The sequence below is a fragment of the Saimiri boliviensis genome, chromosome X, assembly GCF_048565385.1.
Source record: "Saimiri boliviensis isolate mSaiBol1 chromosome X, mSaiBol1.pri, whole genome shotgun sequence".
NCBI classification, from domain to species: Eukaryota; Metazoa; Chordata; class Mammalia; order Primates; family Cebidae; genus Saimiri; species Saimiri boliviensis.
This window is the reverse complement of record NC_133470.1, coordinates 62,963,955-62,985,668: the sequence shown is the minus strand read 5'-3', so window position 1 is coordinate 62,985,668 and position 21,714 is coordinate 62,963,955. Positions and strand designations below refer to the sequence as shown.

General features: G+C 40.6%; 1 pseudogene; it reads right to left on the bottom strand.

The window, feature by feature from the left end:
• Nucleotides 1-1,706: 1,706 nt before the first annotated feature.
• LOC101029290 (cell division cycle protein 20 homolog pseudogene) lies at nt 1,707-3,284 on the bottom strand (annotated as a pseudogene).
• Nucleotides 3,285-21,714: the final 18,430 nt, after the last annotated feature.

Below are 21,714 nucleotides of genomic sequence, written 5' to 3'. Positions count from 1 at the left end.
GTCATTCCCCTATTGACTAGGGTTAGACAAAACTAACCCTATTGGTTATTTTAAAGGGAGCAGGGGTACCAGCCGGAGTGGTGGGTTGGGTAGTTTGGTGGGAAGGATGGTTGTGGGCAGGTCAGAGCAGGTAACTAGGGGTAAAAGCAGGTGACTGGAGCAGTTGACCAATATGAGTGAGGATGAAGCAGGGACTGGGGGTACAGATGTGAACTACTGATTAGAACTGGTGGAAGAAGTTGTTTACTGAAACGACAAGGAAGTTAAACTTTAAAATGGAGAATTAAAGAATAAGAGAGCTGAACATACTGACATGCTGATTCTTTGATGAGAAACTTGGCATTCACTGTATCTAACAATCCCCTATCCTGAATTTTTACAGTTTTTTTTTTTCCCCTCTTCAAACTTTCTTAACATGTCTTGGCTTAGTTGTTCTGCTGTCCCTTTGACAGTATATTTTGTGCAATTAATAAACAGTTTCTGATCATAATAGATGTAATTCATTTAATTTACATTTTTATTAATTGTTACCTATGATAATATTGACTTAAATCCTGCAGCTATTTGATCTCAGGTTTCAAATTCATTTGGTAACTCCAATAGTGTTTATATAAACATGGGGGTTAAAGGACCCATGTAAGGCACTTAAAAAAAAATTCCTTTTTCATTTTTAAAATGTTGACAGAATGCTAGGGTGAAAGGGATGGCCAACTAGACTAAAGCCTGGGTGCTGCTCTAATTACTTGGCAGAGTACCCAGCAATAGTCCCCTGCAATATCACCACACATTTGTTTGGGGATGAACAAGGGTAGATTGATTGGTAAGCTCTTGAATAGGCTTGGTTTCAGTGCACCCTGTTAAGTCTTCAAGGAATGTCAACTTTTCCCCCTGCTGCAAAAGGCATGAGGTAAAGTTAACATTGGGGGCTGGAGGCCATGTCCCTCAGAGGCTGACCCACAGGGCTCTTAACCTCAGGGAACAACAGTGAAAGAGACTTGCGTGACTCATCACCCTAGGCTGTGGGGTTCCAGAAGAGAGCTACCATACGTCATGCCCAGTCCATGAGAGGACTACCCAAGTGGAAAGGGGACAATCTTGTCTCTGGCCTGCTTGTCAACCAAGTGTAACAGTCACACTTGTTTAGTGTGTGAACGAAATATATAATCCAGTCCAGCCAAGAATTTGCATCCCGATGCCCTGTTTCAATTGCTATAGTTTGTTAAAAATTTTTGACCTCTATAACAACTACTTTGGTTTTATCCTTGGGTAGGTAGTGAGAGAAGGTTTGGTTAGTGGAGAACTTAGGAGAGGGAAAAGGGGGTGCAGCAGGTAAGGAGGCAATAAAGCACATTTTAAAGTATTCTGTGGGGTCCTTCCCTGAGACTTCTGCTCCTATACCATAGAAATGACTTAATGAAGGGGAAGAACTCTGGGGAGCAGAGATGGTAATGTGCCTGACAATGGGGAGGGTTAACTCCTTTAGCAAAATGAATATATGGTCTTACGAGACTGCAAGTACTAATCTGGGCAGTCCACACTTGCTCTTTAGTGGTCCGCAGAACGTTAGACCAACTATGGTATAAATGCTCTGTATGGAAGGGGCAAGTCTCACAGTTGACACTGGGATCTGCATTGAAATCTTCCCAGACTAAATGGTCCCAATTCACTAATGTCCAATCTGAGTAGAGCCAGGTAGGATAGAGGTATTTTTCTTTTCTCTTTTTTTTTGAAGGGAGACATGACTTTATTAGAAAAATAAAAAACAGCTGAGGTGATGGCTTGGTCTTTAGCAGATGCCTTGGTGGATAAGGCTGCTTTTGGGTGCATTGGCCTTCTCCTGCTCCCGCCGCCGTGCAGGGTCCAACTCAAAACAGTGCCATAGCCTCAGGGTCTCATCTGCTGCTGCAGATGCCACTGTGGCCCCATCTGGGCTCATGGTCAGACTCAGGACCTGGGATGTGTGACCTTTCAGTTCAGCCACTTTGGTCATGGTTGGGTACTTCCAAATAACCAGCTGGTTCTGTGAAAAGCCGTGGCCTGAGATGAGCTCCTTGTAGTGGGCAGACCAGAGGATGGAGCACACCTGGGAATGGGCATCCATAGCACTCAGACAGGCCCCAGAGCACACATTCCAGATGCGAATGTGTCAATTACTGGTGCCTCCTCCCGTTGCCAGGACATTGGACTGCCGGGGACACCATGCTACAACCTTGATAGCCCCTTGATGCTGGGTGAATGTTTGCAGAGGAACCCAGCCACCCTCTCCAGGAGCACTAGGCCACACATTGACCAAGTTATCATTGCCACCACTGGCCAAATGTCGTCCATCTGAGGCCCAGCGCAGCCCACACACTTCCTGGCTGTGGCCACTCAGTGTGGCCACGTGGTGTGCTGCTACCTGAACATCATGGTGGTGGATATGGCCAGAACGTGATCCACTGGACAGGATATAGCTGTTCCAACTTAGGGAGCCCACTCGGGCAGAGTGACTGGTCATATTTTGAAGCCGTTTCTGCTGCTGCACAACCCATATCTGCACCTCAGCACTGCTGGTGCCCAGAGCCAAGTAGTTGCCCTCTTTGATCCAGGCCACAGAAGATACATATTCTCCAGGCTGTTCCATTTGCAAAAGCTGCAGGATGTCACCAGAGTTTGCACTCCACAGGTACACGCTGTTGTCCAGTGCCACCGCCAGCATATTCCCAGAGCTCCAATCCATAAGATTCAGGTAGTAGTCATTTCGGATTTCTGGGGCATCCAGGATATGGTCTGGCAGGGAAGGAATGTTACAGTAGGTCTTCCGGCTGGAGCCACGTGTGGCCTTTTGACTGTAGAGTACTTTCAGTCTGTTCTGGTAACCCTCTGGGGTATTTTGTGGTTTTCCACTGAGCCAAAGGATCTTGGTTTCCTCTGCATCAAAACCGTTCAGGTTCAAAGCCCAGGCTTTCTGACTTCTTCTTGGTGGGCATCTGGCTGTTTTCAGGCTGGTTCTCCTTGCTCAGGAGGAAGCTGGCCACCTCCATCTGGGCAGCACTGCATTGGGGGATATAGCAGTCACCGCCAGGTTTGCTAGGAGTGGTCTGAAACTTGGAACTGGGTTTGCCAGGAGTTCGGCCCGGAGTCCTGCCAGCGCTGTGGGATCGGTTGGCGGCCCGCATGGGTGAGGGGACCCGGCCTGCGGCTTCCTTGGCTTTGCGATGCCAGCGCGAGAGGGGTGCATTGGAGATGGGTGTATCCAGCTGAAGCAGCGAGTGCAGGTCACTCTCAAACGCTAACTGCACCATGGGAGCGCCCACAGTGGGAAGGATCCTTGCAGTTGGTGCCTGCGGAGCCCGTGCGCTCCCTAGCAGGTTGCAGTTCCGACCGGCCGGATAGAGGTATTTTTCTGCAGTGGAAAGCTCTCTTTGACTTGGCAAGTCCCCACAGGGTATAATAAGGCAAGCATCAAATGTAATAGCTTGAGACAAAATTGACTTTGTTACATTAATAACTAGATGGTCAGCAATAAATCGAGGAAAGAAGAAAGAGTAATAGAATAGATGAAAGAGAGTTAAATTTTTCTTAGCTTTAGTTTGGTAGGGTGTCGGGGACCGTCCGGGACGGGTAGGCATGTCTGCTGGGGGTCTCTCGACCTGCAAGAGGGTCCCAATACCTGGAAGAGAGAGTGCGCTTGAAAAATAATAAAGACAGAGAGAGAGAAAGCGAGGTGTCTGGAGGGCTGAATAGGCTGTGCCTAAACAGCAAATTTTATTTTTCAAAGGCCAGGAATAAATACACTTTCTTCTGCTCTGGTTTACATCATAGCAAGAGGAAATGCAAATGTATACCTTACATGGCCTATACAATAGAGAAGTCAGATACACAATCAGTGGTTGTAAAAAGTAACAGAATTTCCTGTGATCACAAAGCTTGTTTACATCCAGACATTATTCCTCCTGGCTGCAGGTATCTCTGGTTTCATCTTGTTTTAGAACTGAGATGTGAAAAGGTTTTCTGGTTTTGCTCATCAGAGTATCTTTTAACCGGATTCTCCTTTGTCTACTCCTGACTTAACTCAACTTCCCCATTCAGGAGTCTCTGAGTCAGAAATCAAAGCCATCCCTTATGGTGGCATTTGCTTTGCAAATATCCCGACAGTTAAACCATTATCTAGGGTACAAGGCAGTCAGGCAAGTAAAGAAAAGGTTTAAGGCTTATTCTTTTTTTTTTTTTTTTTTTTTTTTTTGAGGCGGAGTTTCGCTCTTGTTACCCAGGCTGGAGTGCAACGGCGCGATCTCGGCTCACCGCAACCTCCGCCTCCTGGGTTCAGGCAATTCTCCAGCCTCAGCCTCCTGAGTAGCTGGGATTACAGGCATGTGCCACCATGCCCAGCTAATTTTTTGTATTTTTTAGTAGAGACGGGGTTTCACCATGTTGACCAGGATGGTCTCGATCTCTCGACCTCGTGATCCACCCGCCTCGGCCTCCCAAAGTGCTGGGATTACAGGCTTGAGCCACCGCGCCCGGCGGTTTAAGGCTTATTCTTAAAAAGAGAGTCATAAAAAAGTTAAAAGCAGGAACCGGTTGCTGGCAGGGGGTCACTCGGTCTAGCAGCAACGCATAGTTTTAGGCCCAAACGATATTGTGGTTGATATTAGAAACTGATCATCCATCTTTAAGTTCCTTTTTCCGGATAGCTCCAGTAGGAAACTGTGTTTGGGATCAAACTTACCGTATAGTGAGACTCACGCCTTTTGGGGGTCTCACACGGGAATGTTCCCCACAGTAGGGTTTTCCTCTAGGACTATGGCCCATGACTCTGGGGTAGCGGGGGTGCCTTATTGACTTGGGTGTGATCAGTCCATCCTTTTTCTGCTGTCCAGACTGCCATCTCAGTAGTTAGGAACACTGGACAAGGTCCTTCCTAGACCCGTTTGAGCTTTTTCTTTCCTCCCAACGTTTGACAAGGACATGGTCCCCAGACTGATGCTGGTGTGCTGGAAACTCTAGGGGTGGCACCTGCGCTAAAAGACCTTTAGTTCTGAGGAAAGGGAAAGTGAAAGATAAATCAAGTATATAAACTAATTTTTTTCTTTCAAATGTAGGGAGATCAGTAGTAGAATGTCTTTTTGGGGAGCAGTTCAGACTCTTAACAAGGTAATAAGCCTTCTGACTTTCCCTAATGAAGGTGGATGTCAGGGAGTATGATATTTTCATTTCATATCCAGCACCTGGGCTAATTTCCCAGTGACATGTGCAGTAAGATGAGTCCTACTATCTGAATCAATAAATACTGTAGATGACCTATTGGAGGCATCTTTGTGTAATTAATCTGGATACTTTGGAATGGCCTTAAGCCTGAATTCCTTCCCCCGAGGGGTAATTTTTTTATAGTTTGTTTATTAGTTTTCTTACATACTAAGAAACTATCTGTAACCCATTTGGCCAGGGTACAAAATTCCTATGCACCCATAAACTCTGAAGACTGTGTCACACACGGTTTGGGGCCCCCAGTGGGTCCCTAGGTGCAGTTGGAAGAAGATTCCCCTCATAAGGGATTTGGATAACATTTCTCTCTGGTCTGGGAATATCTATTTTCCTTCTGAATTCTCTTTAGCACCATTTTTTTAAAGGTTTTAATTTCAGATTTTTTTAAATTTTATTTTACTTTAAGTTCTGGGGTACATGTGCAGATCTTGCAGGATTGTTACATAGGCATACAAATGCCATGATGATTTGCTGCTTCCATCCGGCTGTCACCTACATTAGGTATTTCTCCTAATGTTTTCCCTCCCCAATCTCCCCACCCCCTGACCTCCATTCCCAGCCCCCCACCCCCAAACAGACCCCAATGTGTGATGTTCCCTTCCCTGTGTTCATGTGTTCTCATTGTTCTACACCCAGTTATGAGTGAGAATATGTGGTGTTTGGTTTTCTGTTCTTGTGTCAGTTTGCTGAGAATAATTGTTTCCAGATTCATCCAGCTCCCTGTAAAGGACATAAACACATCCTTTTTTATGGCTGCATAGTATTCCATCGTGTACATGTGCCGCATTTTTCATTAATCCAGTCTATTTTGATGGGCATTTGGGTTGGTCCGAAGTCTTTGCTATTGTAAACAGTGCCACAGTGAATATATGTGTGCATGTGTCTTTACAATAGATTGATTTATAATCCTTTGGGTATATACCCAGTAATGGGATTGCTGGGTCAAATGGTATTTCTATTTCTAGATCCTTGAGGAATCGCCACACTGTCTTCCACAATGGTTGAACTAATTTACACTCCCACCAACAGTGTAAAAGTGTTTCTATTTCTCCATATCCTCTCCAGCATCTGTTGTCTCCAGATTTTTTAATGATTGCCATTCTAACTGGCATGAGATGGTATCTCAACGTGGTTGTGGTTTGCATTTCTCTAATGACCAGTGATGATGAGCATTTTATTATATGTTTTTTGGCCACATAAATATCTTCTTTTGAAAAGTGTCTGTTCATATCTTTTGCCCACTTTTTGATGGGGTTGTTTTTTTCTTGTATATTTGTTTTAGTTCTTTGTAGATTCTGGATATTAGCCTTTTGTCAGATGGGTAGATTGCAAAAATTTCTTCCCATTCTGTTGGCTGCCGGTTCACTCTAATGATTGTTTCTTTTGCTGTGCACAAGACCTTAAGTTTAATTAGATCCCATTTGTCTATTTTAGCTTTGGTTGCCATTGCTTTTGGTGTTTTAGTCCTGAAGTTCTTGTCTATGTGTCCTGCGTTCAGTTTTTGCCCATTCAGTATGATATTGTCTGTGATTTTGTCATAAATAGCTTTTATTATTTTGAGATACTTTCCATTGATACCTAGTTTATTAAAAGTTTTTAGCATAAAGGGCTGTTGAATTTTGTCTAAGGCCTTCTCTGCATCTATTGAGATAAATCATGTGGTTTTTGTCTTTGGTTCTGTTTAGGTGATGAATTACATTTGTAGATTTGCTTATGTTGAACCAGTCTTATGTCCCCTGGATGAAGCCTACTTGGTCGTCATGGATAAGGTTTTTGCTGTGCTGTTGCATTCGTTTTGCCAGTATTTTATTGAAGATTTTTGCATCAACGTTCATCATGGATATTGGCCTGATTTTTTTTTTTTTTAGTTGTATCTCTGCCAGGTTTTGGTATCAGGATGATGTTGGTCTCATAAAATGAATTAGGGAGGATTCCTTCTTTTTATATTGTTTGGAATAATTTCAGAAGGAATGACACAAGTTCCTCTTTGTACATCTAGTAGAATTCAGCTCTGAACTGGTCTGGACCTGGACTTTTTTTTGATTGGTAGGCTATTAATTGCTACCGCTACTTCAGACCTTATTATTGGTCTATTCAGGATTCAACTTCTTCCTGGTTTAGTCTTGAGAGGGTGTAACTGTCCAGGAATTTATCTATTTCTTCTAGATTTACTAGTTTATGTGCATAGAGTTGTTTGTAGTAATATCTGATAGTAGTTTGTATTTCTGTGGAATTGGTGGTGATATCCCCTTTATCATTTTTTATTGTATCTATTTGATTCTTCTCTCTCTCTCTCTTTTTTTTTTTAGTCTGGCTAGTGGTCTATCTATTTTGTTGATCTTTTCAAAACACCAGCTCTTGGATTTATTAATATTTTGAAGGGTTTTTTTTTGTGTCTCTATCTCCTTCCTTCAGTTCTGCTCTGGTCTATTTTTATTAGTTTTTAGACCAGAGAAAGTCAAACACCATTTTATGTTTGACAATGCTTTCTGTATTATTTTATACCAGATAAACCAAATTTCAACTTTATATTAGTGTGCTATTAATATTAAACTCAATTTTAATAAAACCTGGTAGACATATTTATCCAATTTTAATGTCTGACCATAAGGTAAGATTTTTATAGACTCTTTTTACCCTGTGTGATTTTTGTCAAAGAGCAGGTTAGTGCTTTAAAAAAATTTTTTTTGAGTGTTGTGCTTTTATTTTAATGACCAGTTCACAGAAAAACTGGATGATACCCCTTAATCATTAGCCAAGATATTTACACACAGAATTTCCTTTATAATTAACATTTTAAAACTTGCTTAAAGCTTCAAAACCTTTTTTTTTTTTTACTTTTCAGAAATGTAGGTAGAAATCCACAAAATGATGCCTCTTTATAATCATTTTACCAAAAGTATATTTTACTTTCCTTACACACCTTGCACATAGATTGTTTATTCAATAGTTTTACATTCAGCAGGCCTAATTACTTTTAAACTACACAACATTTTTTGCATAAATTCACTTTTGTAACATTTTTCATGATTTTCACAGACAGTCTTCAACTTTCTGACTTGTAAACATCCTTTTCTTTAAACAGCCAGTAAATTTATTTTAGGACAAGAATTTACCAAAGAAGATTTTCCTAACTCTATTTCTACAAGAGTTTCGCTATTAATTACTGAATGCCTATTGTGTCTTTTTTCCTTAATCAACAGGGATAAACCATTTAAACCTGCTGGGTTAAGGAAATTATTAGTGGTTAATGTTTAATTCTTATTTATTACTTTTCTAGCAGAATAGCCTTTAGGATTTTTGAATCAGTAAGCTACCTTTTTGTCTTCTCTTTCATATATATATATATATATATATATATATATATATTTTTTTTTTTTTTTTTTTGACTTAGGATAGTTCTGACCTGGTGAGATATGTCCACAATTAGTTTTACTTTAAGGTTTTTGTTTTATTTTATTTCATTTTATTTTTTATTTTTTGTTAGCAAAGCAGTTGTCACTACAGATTGGATGCATTTGGGCCATCCGAGGGCCACTAGGTTAAGGATTTTCGACAGGAAAGCTCCCCACTGTTAGTGGCCTCCATGCCTTTGGGCAAGTATTTTTAAGGGCTACGCCCTTGTTTACACTGATAAAAAGTTGGAATGCCTGCTTAATAAGGGCAAAGCCAGGACAGAGGCAGTCAGGAACAGATTTTTAACCGTCCCACCTGTTGGATTTCTGGTAATTGTCAAATGAGGGTGTTTAGCCTGTCTTGCATAAGGTTTTTGTATAAGGGCTTTGTTTTTAGGGCATAATAAGGATTAGACAGTATCTGACTAATCCTAAAATTTTCTAAGTTCTTGCTTAGTTTCTGGCAGAGGTAAGAATATGATGTCTTCAATGCATTTAAGCTACATTTTCCATTTACCTTTGCTAATTAAATAATATTTGACTAAATAAATTTGGGGACTCTGTAAACCCTTGGGGTAGACTGTCCATCGTTATTGCTATTTTTGACTGGAATGAGAGTCTCTCACCCAAAGGCAAATAGGTCCTGGCTGTCCTCTGCCAATGGACAAGCCCAGAAGGCATCTTTTAAACCTACTACTGTAAACTACTGGTGATTATAATAATATAAGGATTGGGAACAACAGGGTTTAAGAAGCCCATCATGGAGAAGACTTTCAATTATCAATTACAGGTTTTAAATTTACCATGGCTTTTAAAAGAATAGGGTACCCTGCTTTCTCTTTACTACTTCTATCTCTTCCTTTCTCTCTCTCTTTTTGTCTCTCTCCCTCTCTCTGACTTCCTCATTTCCCTCTGTCAGTCTTTCTCTCTCCTCTAGTATTTTTTTCTCTCTCTCTTAGAAGCTCTTTGATAGGTTTACCTTTCTAGTTCTCTATTTATTTTGTAATTTATTGTTAATATTTGGCCAATTGTTAGTGACAAAATGAAGTTTTAACGTTCTCTGCCCAAGAGGATCCTCAAGACCTAGACCCTCATATTTTCCTGCATGTTTTCTTGGTGGGCTGTGTTGCTATTGTCCCACTGGAGGTCTTGGGCAGGAAATTTTTGATCCGATATAGGAACATTTTGGCCACGGTGGGTGGGGCAGGGGGATGGTGTTCACGTTCCTAGGCTACCATAGCAGCTCTACGAATTATACCTCTTTTTTTCCCTGAGAAGAGGGGAAAGGGAAGTTCTGAAAAAAAAAAATTTTTTTTCCCATTGTTCTATCTCGCATTGAAATCCTTTTAGGGAAGGGTACTCAGGCTGGCCGTGAATGGTGAATGGGCTCTTGGGACGATTCCCAAGAGGCAGGGTTATAAGGATGGGGACAACAAGAATAGGAAAAGTGTCTGGGACAGCAGCTGCCTTTTCTTGGTTTTGGTCCCTTCATTATTCTACTAATATTTTAACATTAGCTGTAGGGGATTATTAGGGGAAATATTATTGTTGCTAGCTTTATCCTTTTTACCCTTTACCCTACTTGGAGTATTTCCTATTTTGGGGGTAAAGCACAATTTTCCTTACTGGAAATGTCTCACCTTTTGGGGTGAGGCTCAATTTTCCTTACTAGAAGTGTCTTGCCTTTTTTTTTTTTAACCCCACAGACACCCCGGCCAAGGAATACTTTACTGCCCACCCCGTTTCTCTTACCTTGGTATGTCCTGACCATCAAGGAAATACTTAGCCGGCACCTGGGCATTTCCTTCCTTGGTCTGTGCACAGATTTGCATGGTCGCTGCCGTATATGAGGATCCTTTACCTTAGGTCGCTGGCCGTTTTCCTTCTGCCTTTCTGAGAGTATGCGCTTATTTCTCACACTAGTTTGGTCCTGACTTCTCACTCATGATGCCACTGCAATGAGGCAGCAGGAGTGCTCCTCCTCAAGAGAGAGAACCAAACACTGCCCCTGGAGGGGAATGGGGTCCCCATACTGGCCACCAAGATTGTTATATGTAAAATTATATGTAAAATTTTCAGTGCCGCAAAAGAAGTAGCACTCAAATATTTCCTCAGCAAGGCAATTTACTTCTATAGCTCACAGATGAAACAATGGTGAGTGCACACCTGGACAAGGGAGAGGAAGCGGTACTTATTCCTGATGGAGGTTACCCCTACTGCTGTGTTGTTCCCCTACTGTCTAGGGTTAGACCACACTAACCCTATTGGCTATTTTAAAGGGAGCAGGGGTACCAGCCGGAGTGGTGGGGTGGGTAGTTTGGCAGGAAGGATGGATGGTTGTGGGCAGGTCAGAGCAGGTAACTAGGGGTCAAAGCAGGTGACTGGAGCAGGTGACCAGGATGAGTCAGGATGGAGCACTGGACAGGGGGAACAGATGTGAACTACTGATTAGAACTGGTGGAAGAGGTCATTTACTGAAACCACAGGGAAGTTAAACTTCAAAATGGAGAATTACAGAGTAAGAGCTGAATATACTGACATACTGATTATTTGAAGAGAAACTTGGCGTTCACTATATCTAACAAAGTAAAGAGTCAGTTATGTTGCTGCAGGTTATGAACTGGTAAGTTAGTAAAGTATATGTAGAGATTAGTAGTACTTGTGTGTGACCACGGGAAAAGGGTGATTGCTGTAGTAATAATTGGAGAAGGGCAGGAGGTCATGGTGGAAAGCTGGAGGTGGAGTAGGAGAGGGCACAGTAGAATGAGTGGTCCCCTCTCTACGGATTCAAGGAATTGACTGACATGTGTCAGATCCTTCTGGGGAAAATAATGCTCTCCATTAACTTTTAGAGAGATACATATAGTAGTAACCTCTTCTAGATTTTCTATATATGTAACCTCTGTGTACTTAAAAACACATTATATAAGAGACTGCAATAATTTGGATGTTTATCCCATCCAAATCACATGGTGAAATTTGATCCTCAGTGTTACATGTGGGGCTTAGTGAGTGGTTTGTTATCTCCCTTGGGCGTAAGCTCATTGTTTTTTTTTTTTTTTTTGAGACGGAGTTTCGCTCTTGTCACCCAGGCTGGAGTGCAATGGCGCGATCTCGGCTCACCGCAACCTCCGCCTCCTGGGCTCAGGCAATTCTCCTGCCTCAGCCTCCTGAGTAGCTGGGATTACAGGCACGCGCCCCATGCCCAGCTAATTTTTTGTCTTTTTAGTAGAGACGGGGTTTCACCATGTTGACCAGGATGGTCTCGATCGCTTGACCTCGTGATCCACCCGCCTCGGCCTCCCAAAGTGCTGGGATTACAGACGTGAGCCACCGCGCCCGGCAGCTCATTGTTAAAAAGAGCTTGGTACCTTCCTTCTTGAGACAGGCATGCTGGTTGGTTTCCTGTTTTAATATGGTCTGGAAAAAAGGATAAAAACCTCTCACGCAAGCTCTGGCTTATCTAACCCTCAACCAATCAGTAACAAAAGACTCAAGAAGTAATTATCTGCAAGTTTCTATTTCAGGGGGGTAGGGACTTCCCTGGAGCACCTGCATGTGCACATAGACTTATACTTCAACCTACAGTTAACCCTTCCTAATTTTAATGCTAAAAATCATGCCCAAGGGTGATTTAAAGGTTAATGCTACATACAATATATGAAGAAGCATATTGAGCCACTGCACAAACACTAGAAAAACCTCTCCTATACATGCCCTGATGTAACTCTTCCCTATAGAAATATCTTATAAAACCAACCCAGACACTTCCCTTGTGGAGCAGCCTATTTCTATTTGTAAATGAGGAATGTGTTGCCATCAGAAGTCAAAAAGGAATAAAAGATGTTGGACTTGTAGATTCTAAATGAATGTATCAAACAAATATCCTTGGAGGATGATGTTATACCTGCGTTCCTAATTTTAATGCTAAAAGGTAAAAGCAATTAGGCTCTCATCTGCAAAGATTGTGTGCAATGGCAAAGCTGTTAAAGTATCCCATGGGTGGCCTGAACAAGAATATTGTGTCCCTTTGGAGAGGAAGGCAAACTTTGGTGAGATGCTGTTGAAATAGTCACTGAACAGAACATATTAACTAAATATATAACAGCAAAATATTTACGAGTTTTTGACTGGACAGAATCGGTAATTTTCATAATATTGGATATTTGGTACGGGGGCCTTAATGGATGAGATCACAGGTTGTAATAATCCATCCTGAGATGCCATTAGCTGTATTTTTTGTATCTCTGTATCTATGCCAAATAAATGTATTTTTCCAGGTTTAAGAATATTGGAAAATTGGGCTGTCAAATCAAGAAGCAGTGGAGATAATAACTTCTTTATTAATTAGGCTTTAAAAATTGTGGCAAAATGTACATAATACAAAACTTACTATCTTAGAACAACTTTTAAGTTTCCAGTTCAGTAGTTTTAAGTACATTTCCATTGTGGTGCAACCAATCTTTTGCAAAATTGAAACCCTATACCCATTAAACAAAACTCCCATTTCCCCCTCCTTTCAGCCTCTAGAAACCACCCTTCTACTTTTTGTTTCTATGAATTTACTCTAGGTACCTCATATAACTGTATACAGTATTTATCTTTTTGTTATTGGTATATTTCACTTAGCATAACGTCCTTAAGTTTCATCCATGTGTCAACATTTTCTCCCTCTTTAAGGCTGAATAATATTCCATTGTATTTATATACAGCATCTTGTTTATTAATCAATTATTTATTGTTCATTTATTAATCAAGGTACACTGGGTTGGGACAATCTTTTGTGTATTGTGAATAATGCTGATATGAACATGAATGTACAAATAACTGCTTGAGTCCCTGCCTTCATTTCTTTGGAATACATACTGAGAAGTGGAATTGCTGGATCATACAGTAATTCTGTTTTTAATTTTTTTTTTTTTTTTTTTTTGAGACAGCCTCCCTCTGTTGCCCAGGCTCGAATGCAATGGCATGATTTCAGCTCACTGCAACCTCCATCTCCCGGGTTCAAGTGATTCTTGTGCCTCAGCCTCCCAAGTAACTCAGATTAGTCATGTGACACCATGCCTGGTAATTTTTGTATTTTGTTGGACTGAAATGTTAAAAGGAGTTGAGTACACAATTATGTCTTTCAGTTAAAACAGTTATTTGGGACCAATCAGAGATATGAAAGTTCTTTTTTTTTGTTTTTTTTTGTTTTTTTGTTTTGAGATGGAGTTTCGCTCTTGTTACCCAGGCTGGAGTGCAATGGCGCGATCTCGGCTCACCGCAACCTCCGCCTCCTGGGTTCAAGCAATTCTCCTGCCTCAGCCTCCCTAGTAGCTGGGACTACAGGCACGCGCCACCATGCCCAGTTCATTCTTTGTATTTTTAGTAGAGACGGGGTTTCACCATGTTGACCAGGACGGTCTCGATCTCTTGACCTCGTGATCCACCCGCCTCGGCCTCCCAAAGTGCTGGGATTACAGGCTTGAGCCACCGCGCCCGGCCTATGAAAGTTCTATGGAATGTTTAATATTGAATGTCCTTCATAAGCGCATGGTATATTCTCATAAGCGAAATTTTTGTATTGGTTACTATTAGTAATGTCTGTAACTCTGCAGGGAAAAAGAAGTGTTCTAGCAAACTCTTGTATTGTCACCTTAGTGTATGTTGAGATGTGTGATTTTGATTTATATTTTGGATATATGTGAGACGAGAGGTTCTCAGAGCTTTACCTTGAAAAGGGGAACAGCTTTTAGGAAATTACCTAATAGTGTATAATAAATATGAAGATGAAACCATTTGTTTTGGGGTGTGTGTTTGTTTTTTAGAGATAGTTACTTGGGCTGGAGTACAGTGGCATGATCATAGCTCACTGTAACCTCAAACTTCTGGGCTCAAGTGATAACTTCTGTCTCAGCCTCCTGAGTAGCTAGGAATACCAGTATGTGCCACCATGCCTGGTTAATTTTTTTTTAAATTTTTATTCTTTTTGTAGAGACAGGGTCTCACTATGTTGCCTAGACTTCTCTCAAACTCTTGGCCTCAAGGGATCCTTTCACGTCTATCTCCCAAAGTACTTGTATTACAGGTGTGAGCTATGCTGGACCAGGACCATTTGTTGATCAGGGCATCCAATGCTAACATGACTGTCTGAGGTCTGGCCAAGTGTGTTATTTCTTGGGCCCCATTCTATTAGGGACATCCTGGCTAAGGGATAGAAAGCAGCAATATTCTATTAAGCTCTATCACATATGATAGTTAGCAATGCTGTTCACATAGTCTGTAAACTATTATTACTGTTCACTAAATTAATCCCAAGGGGCTTCCCAGAGAGTCCAGGGGTCAAGGTAAGAAATTACCTTCTCCATCACCTGGCATCTGGAAAGAGACTAAGAATAGGGGTATCCACCTGCTCCTGCAGGTGGAATATACTAGAAGGCTTAAGTTTGGCTCCACACCGTTTTAACAAGGCATTCCTTCACAGCCGGGCTGAACTTGTGTGTTGCTGCTTCCATGACCCAAAGTATAACGGGCAAGCTGGGTCTGGAGGGTGACAGGCTCAAGGTCTATGAAATCTTCTATTTCTAAATGTGTCCAGTATATAGTCAGATATTTGTTGTTTTAATGGTGTATAGCACAAGGCCCAGAGAGGCAATATGTGGCATTAGAAGCCCTGGGGCAACTAATGGCCATCAAGAGTGTTCCACAGACTCCAGAAGGCATGAAAAAGTTGCAGTGAATGAAATGAAGTTTTTTGAAAGCACTAACAGGAGTAATGGTCAATTTTAATTTATCAGTAAAAAAGATACTAAACTTCTATCTTTTTATAAGTAAAAAAGATACTAGACTTTCTTTAAACAGCCAGTTAATTTATTTTAGGACAAGAATTTACCATATAGGCCGGACGTGGTGGCTTAAGCCTGTAATCCCAGCACTTTGGGAGGCTGAGACGGGTGGATCACGAGGTCGAGAGATCAAGACCATCCTGGTCAACATGGTGAAACCCCGTCTCTACTAAAAATACAAAAAATTAGCTGGGCGTGGTGGCGCGTGCCTGTAATCCCAGCTACTTAGGAGGCTGAGGCAGGAGAATTGCCTGAGCCCAGGAGGCGGAGGTTGCGGTGAGCCGAGATCGCGCCATTGCACTCCAGCCTGGGTAACAAGAGCAAAACTCCGTCTCAAAAAAAAAAAAAAAAAAAAAAAGAATTTACCATATAAGATTTCCCTAACTCTATTTCTACAAGAGTTTCCCTATTAATTACTGAATACCCATTGTGTCCTTTCCCCTTAATCACCAGGGAGGAACCATTTAAACCTGCTGGGTTAAGGGAATTATTTGTGGTTAATGTTAAATTATTATATAACATAATTTATATCATATAAATTATTATTATATACTTAGCGAGTGTGTCAGATGAATCTCATTGAAAGAGGATGTCATTAATGTAATATCAGACCTTTGTTCCTGGAGAAAGATAGATGCCATCAGGGTCTTATCTGCAAAGATTGCATGTGATAAAATAGCTATTGTGGTAGTCCCAGCATTTTGGGAGGCCAAGGCAGGTGGATCACTTGAAGTCAAGAGTTTGAGACCAGCCTGGCCAACATGGTGATACCCCGTCTCTACTAAAAACACAAAAATTAGCCAGGCATGGTGGCATGTGCCTGTAATTCCAGCTACTTGGAGGCTGAGGCATGAGAATCACTTGAATTCAGGAAGCGGAAGTTGCGGTGAGCTGAGATCACGCCATTGCACTCCAGCCTCGGTGACAGAGCAAGACTCTGTCTCAAAACAAAAAAGCTGTTGTGGTAACCCATCAGTAAACTAGAAAAGATATGTTGTGTCCCTTTCAGAGGTGGAAGCAGACTGCAGCTGAGAAGCTGTTGAAACAGGCATTAAACAATATATTAGCTATCTATAAGAACAAAATATTTACTGATTGTTGACAGAATAGAATAAATAATATTAATAATTTCACATATTGCGTAGGGAGCCTTGATGGATGGGACCATGCCATTAAGGTAGTAGTAGCCATCTTGAGAACTCCTTTTTAAATTTATTTATTTATTTCAGATTTAAGAGTAGTCAAATGTCAAAATGGTCTGCTAAATGGAAAAGCATTGAGAGTAATCACTTCTTTATTAATTGGGTTTCAGGTAATGAGTTTTAAGCTTTGCAGTCCCTATTTTAGCTTACATTGGGCCGTATGAATTCTTTAACTGAGTGTTGATGGAATCCCATTTCATCAAGCCAATTTTTAACAGCCAAAGATTTACTTTGATTTTATTTATTTCCAATATTATATATGTTAGAGGATTGGGTACTATGACTATGAGAAATTTAGGCAAAGCAACAAATTAAGGCATATCCATTTGTTTTCTCTATTATATTTAGTTACCATTTTAAGAATATAGGGGCCACAATGTTTAAACTTATTGAAGTGCCCAGGTATAATTTGAGCCCCAGTATTGAGTAATCGCATAGATTTGTTTTCAATTTTGGTTCATTTTGTCAATTGTTAAAGTTAAGTTATAACCTGTGTTGTAGAGGCACAGAAACCAATCAGCATCATTTAAAAAAATTTTTTTAGACAGGATCTCACTCTGTTGCCCAGGCTGGAGTGCAGTGGCATGATACTAGTTCACTGCAGCCTCAGACTCCTGGGCTCAAACAATCCTCCCGTGTCAGCCTCTCAAATAGATGGGACTACAGGCACAGGCCACCACTCCCAGCTAATTTTGAAATATTTTGTAGAGATGGGATTTGGCTTATGCTGCTCAGTCTTGTCTCCAACTCTTGGCTTCAATCTTCCCACCTCGACCTTCCAGTGTGCTGGGATTATAGGTGTAAGCCACCATGCCCTGCCTAAACCTTTTCGTTATATCTAATTGAATCAAAGTGTGGAATTTTGCTTTTAGTTACATATAACATATAGACATATATACAACTTATTATACATTAATATCAAAAAACATATATATAATTTATTATATATCTTTTATTTTATACCCTTTTATTAGGGCTTTATTCATAAATCAATTAGTAATCTAGGGCTAGTATTTTGCTTGCTAGAAGTAATGTTTCCTGAATTTTTAAAGTTGAAGTTCCTCTTTGTTTTTTTCCTTGAACTTGAAGCAAGTGAAAGCAGCAGTGTTTTTTCCTTTTTTTGTTTTGTTTTGTTTTAGGTTTTTAGCTTCCTGACACTGTGGTTCATAGTTTTTGTATCTGGTTGATTACAGAAATATAGGGAGGAGGAAGGGACCTGGTGTCTCTAGGCAGTAACCTTTCCCTGGGACATCCCCCAACAACTAGATAATGAGTCTCCAACCTTCTTTGCTTTTAAGTAAAATCTTTAGAATGGCTTGTATTTCTAGGCAGGTAAAAATATTTTCTTTTTTCTCTTTTTGAATGTTTACCTAACAAGTTCCTGGTGGTTCCAAGTGGCTCTTGTTGTGAGCAGTGGCCTCCATTTGTGGTTTTCATTGGTCCTGTTGTAGGCAGCTGCCTTGCTCTCCAAGGCATCCCAATCAACATCATCTGGGTTTGGATCAGCCTCCACTAGAGCAACAGTGGCAGGATCACTTGGCAAGGCCCCAGGCCCTATTTCTTTAATAGTTTACTAACCTCCTCGGAGATCATGAGAGAGTTGGGAAAGAAATGTTCCGGCCTTTTAATTTTAATCATTAAGTTCTATGTCATCACACACAATGGGGTTAGACTGTTAGGTTAACACATAGGGTAAGGGGATCAAGAGTGACAGAAGGAAGAAAAGGCAGAAACATATGGATTGTAGATCCCAGTGCCACTGCTGCCAGTGAGGTACTGTCATCTCCCTGGTGAAGTAGGCACCCCTCTTGTCATGCTGGAAAGTCTAGCCTCAGATATCGCCTCACCAATTTAGTGGGTAGTCAGAGTACATCTTCCTCTTTCAATCTGGACACACTCAATTTAGGGAGGGGAGTTTTGGTGGTAAAGACAATAAGCAGCAGTATGCATCAGCCCAGACACATGTCAGCAAGCCATGGAGCCTTCTTAAATGTTTTTAGCCAGGTGAGAGGGCTAGCTAATAAGCCAAAAGCAGTCTAAAGGCATTTTGTTGTGTCCCTCATGGTCATGACCACTCTGCTTGATTCACCAATTGCTATATATACATATATTTTTGAGACGGAGTCTCACTCTGTTGCCCAGGCTGGAGTGCAGTGGTGTGATCTCAGCTCACTGCAGCCTCCGCCTCTCGGGTTCAAGCAATTCTCCTGCCTTAGCCTCCTGAGTAGCTGGGACTATAGGCACATGCGACTAGGCCTGGCTAATTTTTTTTTTTTTTGTATTTGAGTAGAGACAGGGTTTCACCATGTTGCCCAGGCTGGTCACGAACTCCTGAGCTCAGGCAATCTGGCTACCTTGGCCTCCCAAAGCGCTGGATTACAGGCATGAGCCACCACTCCCGGCCCAATTGCTATATTTTTAAATAAAAACCGGTCTTGGCATCTCTCTCTGGAGAGTGGTCACAAATTCTAACCCTGCCCTGACAAGACTCCAGGGGAGGTTGTCCTGGATGTTTACAGTGTACCTTTTATCCTTTATCCTGGAGAACAGCCTAATGTCGAAGTGTCTAACTCACTTGACTGTCATCAGGTGTCCTTCTGATAAGAAACATGTTTATACTGGAAAATGCCCTTGTGGCTCTTCTCTGATCGGCATCCAGTTTATTCCTACAAAGATAGCCACTCTCTAGGAAAACTCTAATCAGGAAAAGAGTTAGATTCAGTTGTGATGATCAGGTGAGTCGCAGAAGAGGCAGCACAAAAAAGAATATATGAAATAACAAGCAGTTTTTATTACTTACAGATCCCTGAGAGGACAGCATGCCTCACAGGGCCATTGGAAAATGGGGAGTCCATCAAGATAGGTATGTTTAAACAGTGGGTGAGGATCAAGAGAGAGGGAGTGAAGGACCTAAGGGTCAAAGCCTTTATTGAGGTCCAGGATGTTACCCAGGGTTTCCTAAGGGGAGTTCTAATTGATGGTTTTAAAGTAAGTAGGCATGTGTTCCATGAAGGTCTGCATAGTCCGTGCAGAGTGTGGAGGTCTGTGGGTGAGTCCAGTAGGTTTATTGAGCTATTCCAGAGAAAGGTGGTAACCAGGAGATGGTTGCATAAGGCAGTTATCTGGATCAACCAAATTGAGGAACTAGGAGGATATGGAGAACTGCAAACTGTGTTAAGGGTGACTAAGCCCTGCTTCTGGCATAAGAAAGTCCAATTTATGCTTAAAAAGGATACTGAGGCAACATCAAATTGTAAATATTCACTACACTATTTTCCATAGCAGCTGTACCATTCAACATTCCTACCAGTAGTGCACAAGAGTTCTAATTTCTCCACATCCTTGCCAATGCTTGTTATTTTCTGTTCTGTTTTTTGTTTGTTTTCAGAGTATACATCCTAATGGGTGTGAGGTGGCATCTCATTGTGGTTTTATTTTCCATTTTCCTAGTGATTATTGATGTTGAACATCTTCTCATGTGCTTGTTGGCCATGTATGTATCTTCTTTGGAGAAATATCTTTTCAAATCCATGCCCATTTTAGTCAGGTTATTTTTTGTTGTTGTTGTCGATTTGCAGAAATCCTTTATATCTTGATATTAGCTGATTATCAGATAAATGATTTTCAAATATTTTCTCCCATTCTGTATGTTTCCTTTTCAATTTGTTGATTCTGTCATTTGATAGCTTTTTAAATTTTGATTCAGTCCAATTTACACCTATTTTTACTTTTGTTGACTGTGTCATGGTATTAATTATATCCAAGAAACCATTGACAAATCCAGTGTCATGAAGCTTTTCTTCAATATCTTCCTCTAAGAGTTTATAGTTTTAGTTCTTATGTTTAGATCTTTGATCCATTTTGAGTTAATTTTTGTATATGGTATAAGGTAAGGGTCTGACTTCATTCTTTTTTATGTGGTGTTTTCTCAACACCATTTGTTAAAGAGACCATCCCTTCCCCATTAAATAAACTTGGAACTCTTGTCAAATATCATCTGGCCAGTTCCATCCAAGTTGTTGCAAATAGAACAGGGTGACTATAGTCAATAATAACTTAATTGTACATTTTAAAATAACTTAAAGAGTGTAATTGGATTGTTTGTAACTCAAAGGATAAATGCTTGGGTGGATGAATACCCCATTATCTGTGATGTGCTTATTTCACATTGCATGTCTATATCAAAACATCTCATATACCTCATAAATATATACACCTACTATGCACCCACAAAAATTAAAAAATGAAAAAAAAATCATTTGACCATATGCGCAAAGATTTGTTCCTGGGCTCTCTATTCCATTGGTCTATATTTCTGTCTTTATGCTTAATTAAGTTTTACCTAAGTTGCAATCTTTGAAAGTCCTGTTTTAACCTATGTAGGGACATATTAACTATTTTAACTGGAGGTTTGTTGGGTCTCATTTTATCAGGTCAATGTAAAAGCGCAAAGAGTTAATTTAATTGTAATGTCTAATTCATTATGCTGTAGAATCTATGCTCAATATTGGATATTTTAGATAAATGAGCACTATAACTATGGGAAAGGTAGGGAGGTCTACAGTAAAAGTGAAACATATGTGTTTTTCCTCTATTTTATATTTATTTACTTTTCTAAGATTATAAAGGATACAATGTGTATTGTTTCCTCACTGCTGTTGCGATTCATCTTCTGACCCAGCAGGTGTAAGAAACCAGAGGTGCAATGCTTAATGAAAAAGGAAAAGGGGAGAGAGCATTTTATCCCTTCTCTGCTTAAGAACCCTGATGAGGTCATGCAATTGATTGAGGATAAAGATTTCCAGGTATAACTACAATCTGAGCCCTAAGAATTGATTAAGCCTATGGAGCTTTGTTCACTGGCATATTTGAGCAAATGTTTACTATTTATGTTTACATGATTATTATTATATATACAATTTGTTATATAAAATTTTAGTACATTGATTTTAGTATATAAATTTTGGATTTCTAATTGTGTCAAATTCTAGATCTTTGTGTGTGTGTGTGTGTGTGTGTGTCTGTGTGGGTATATATGTA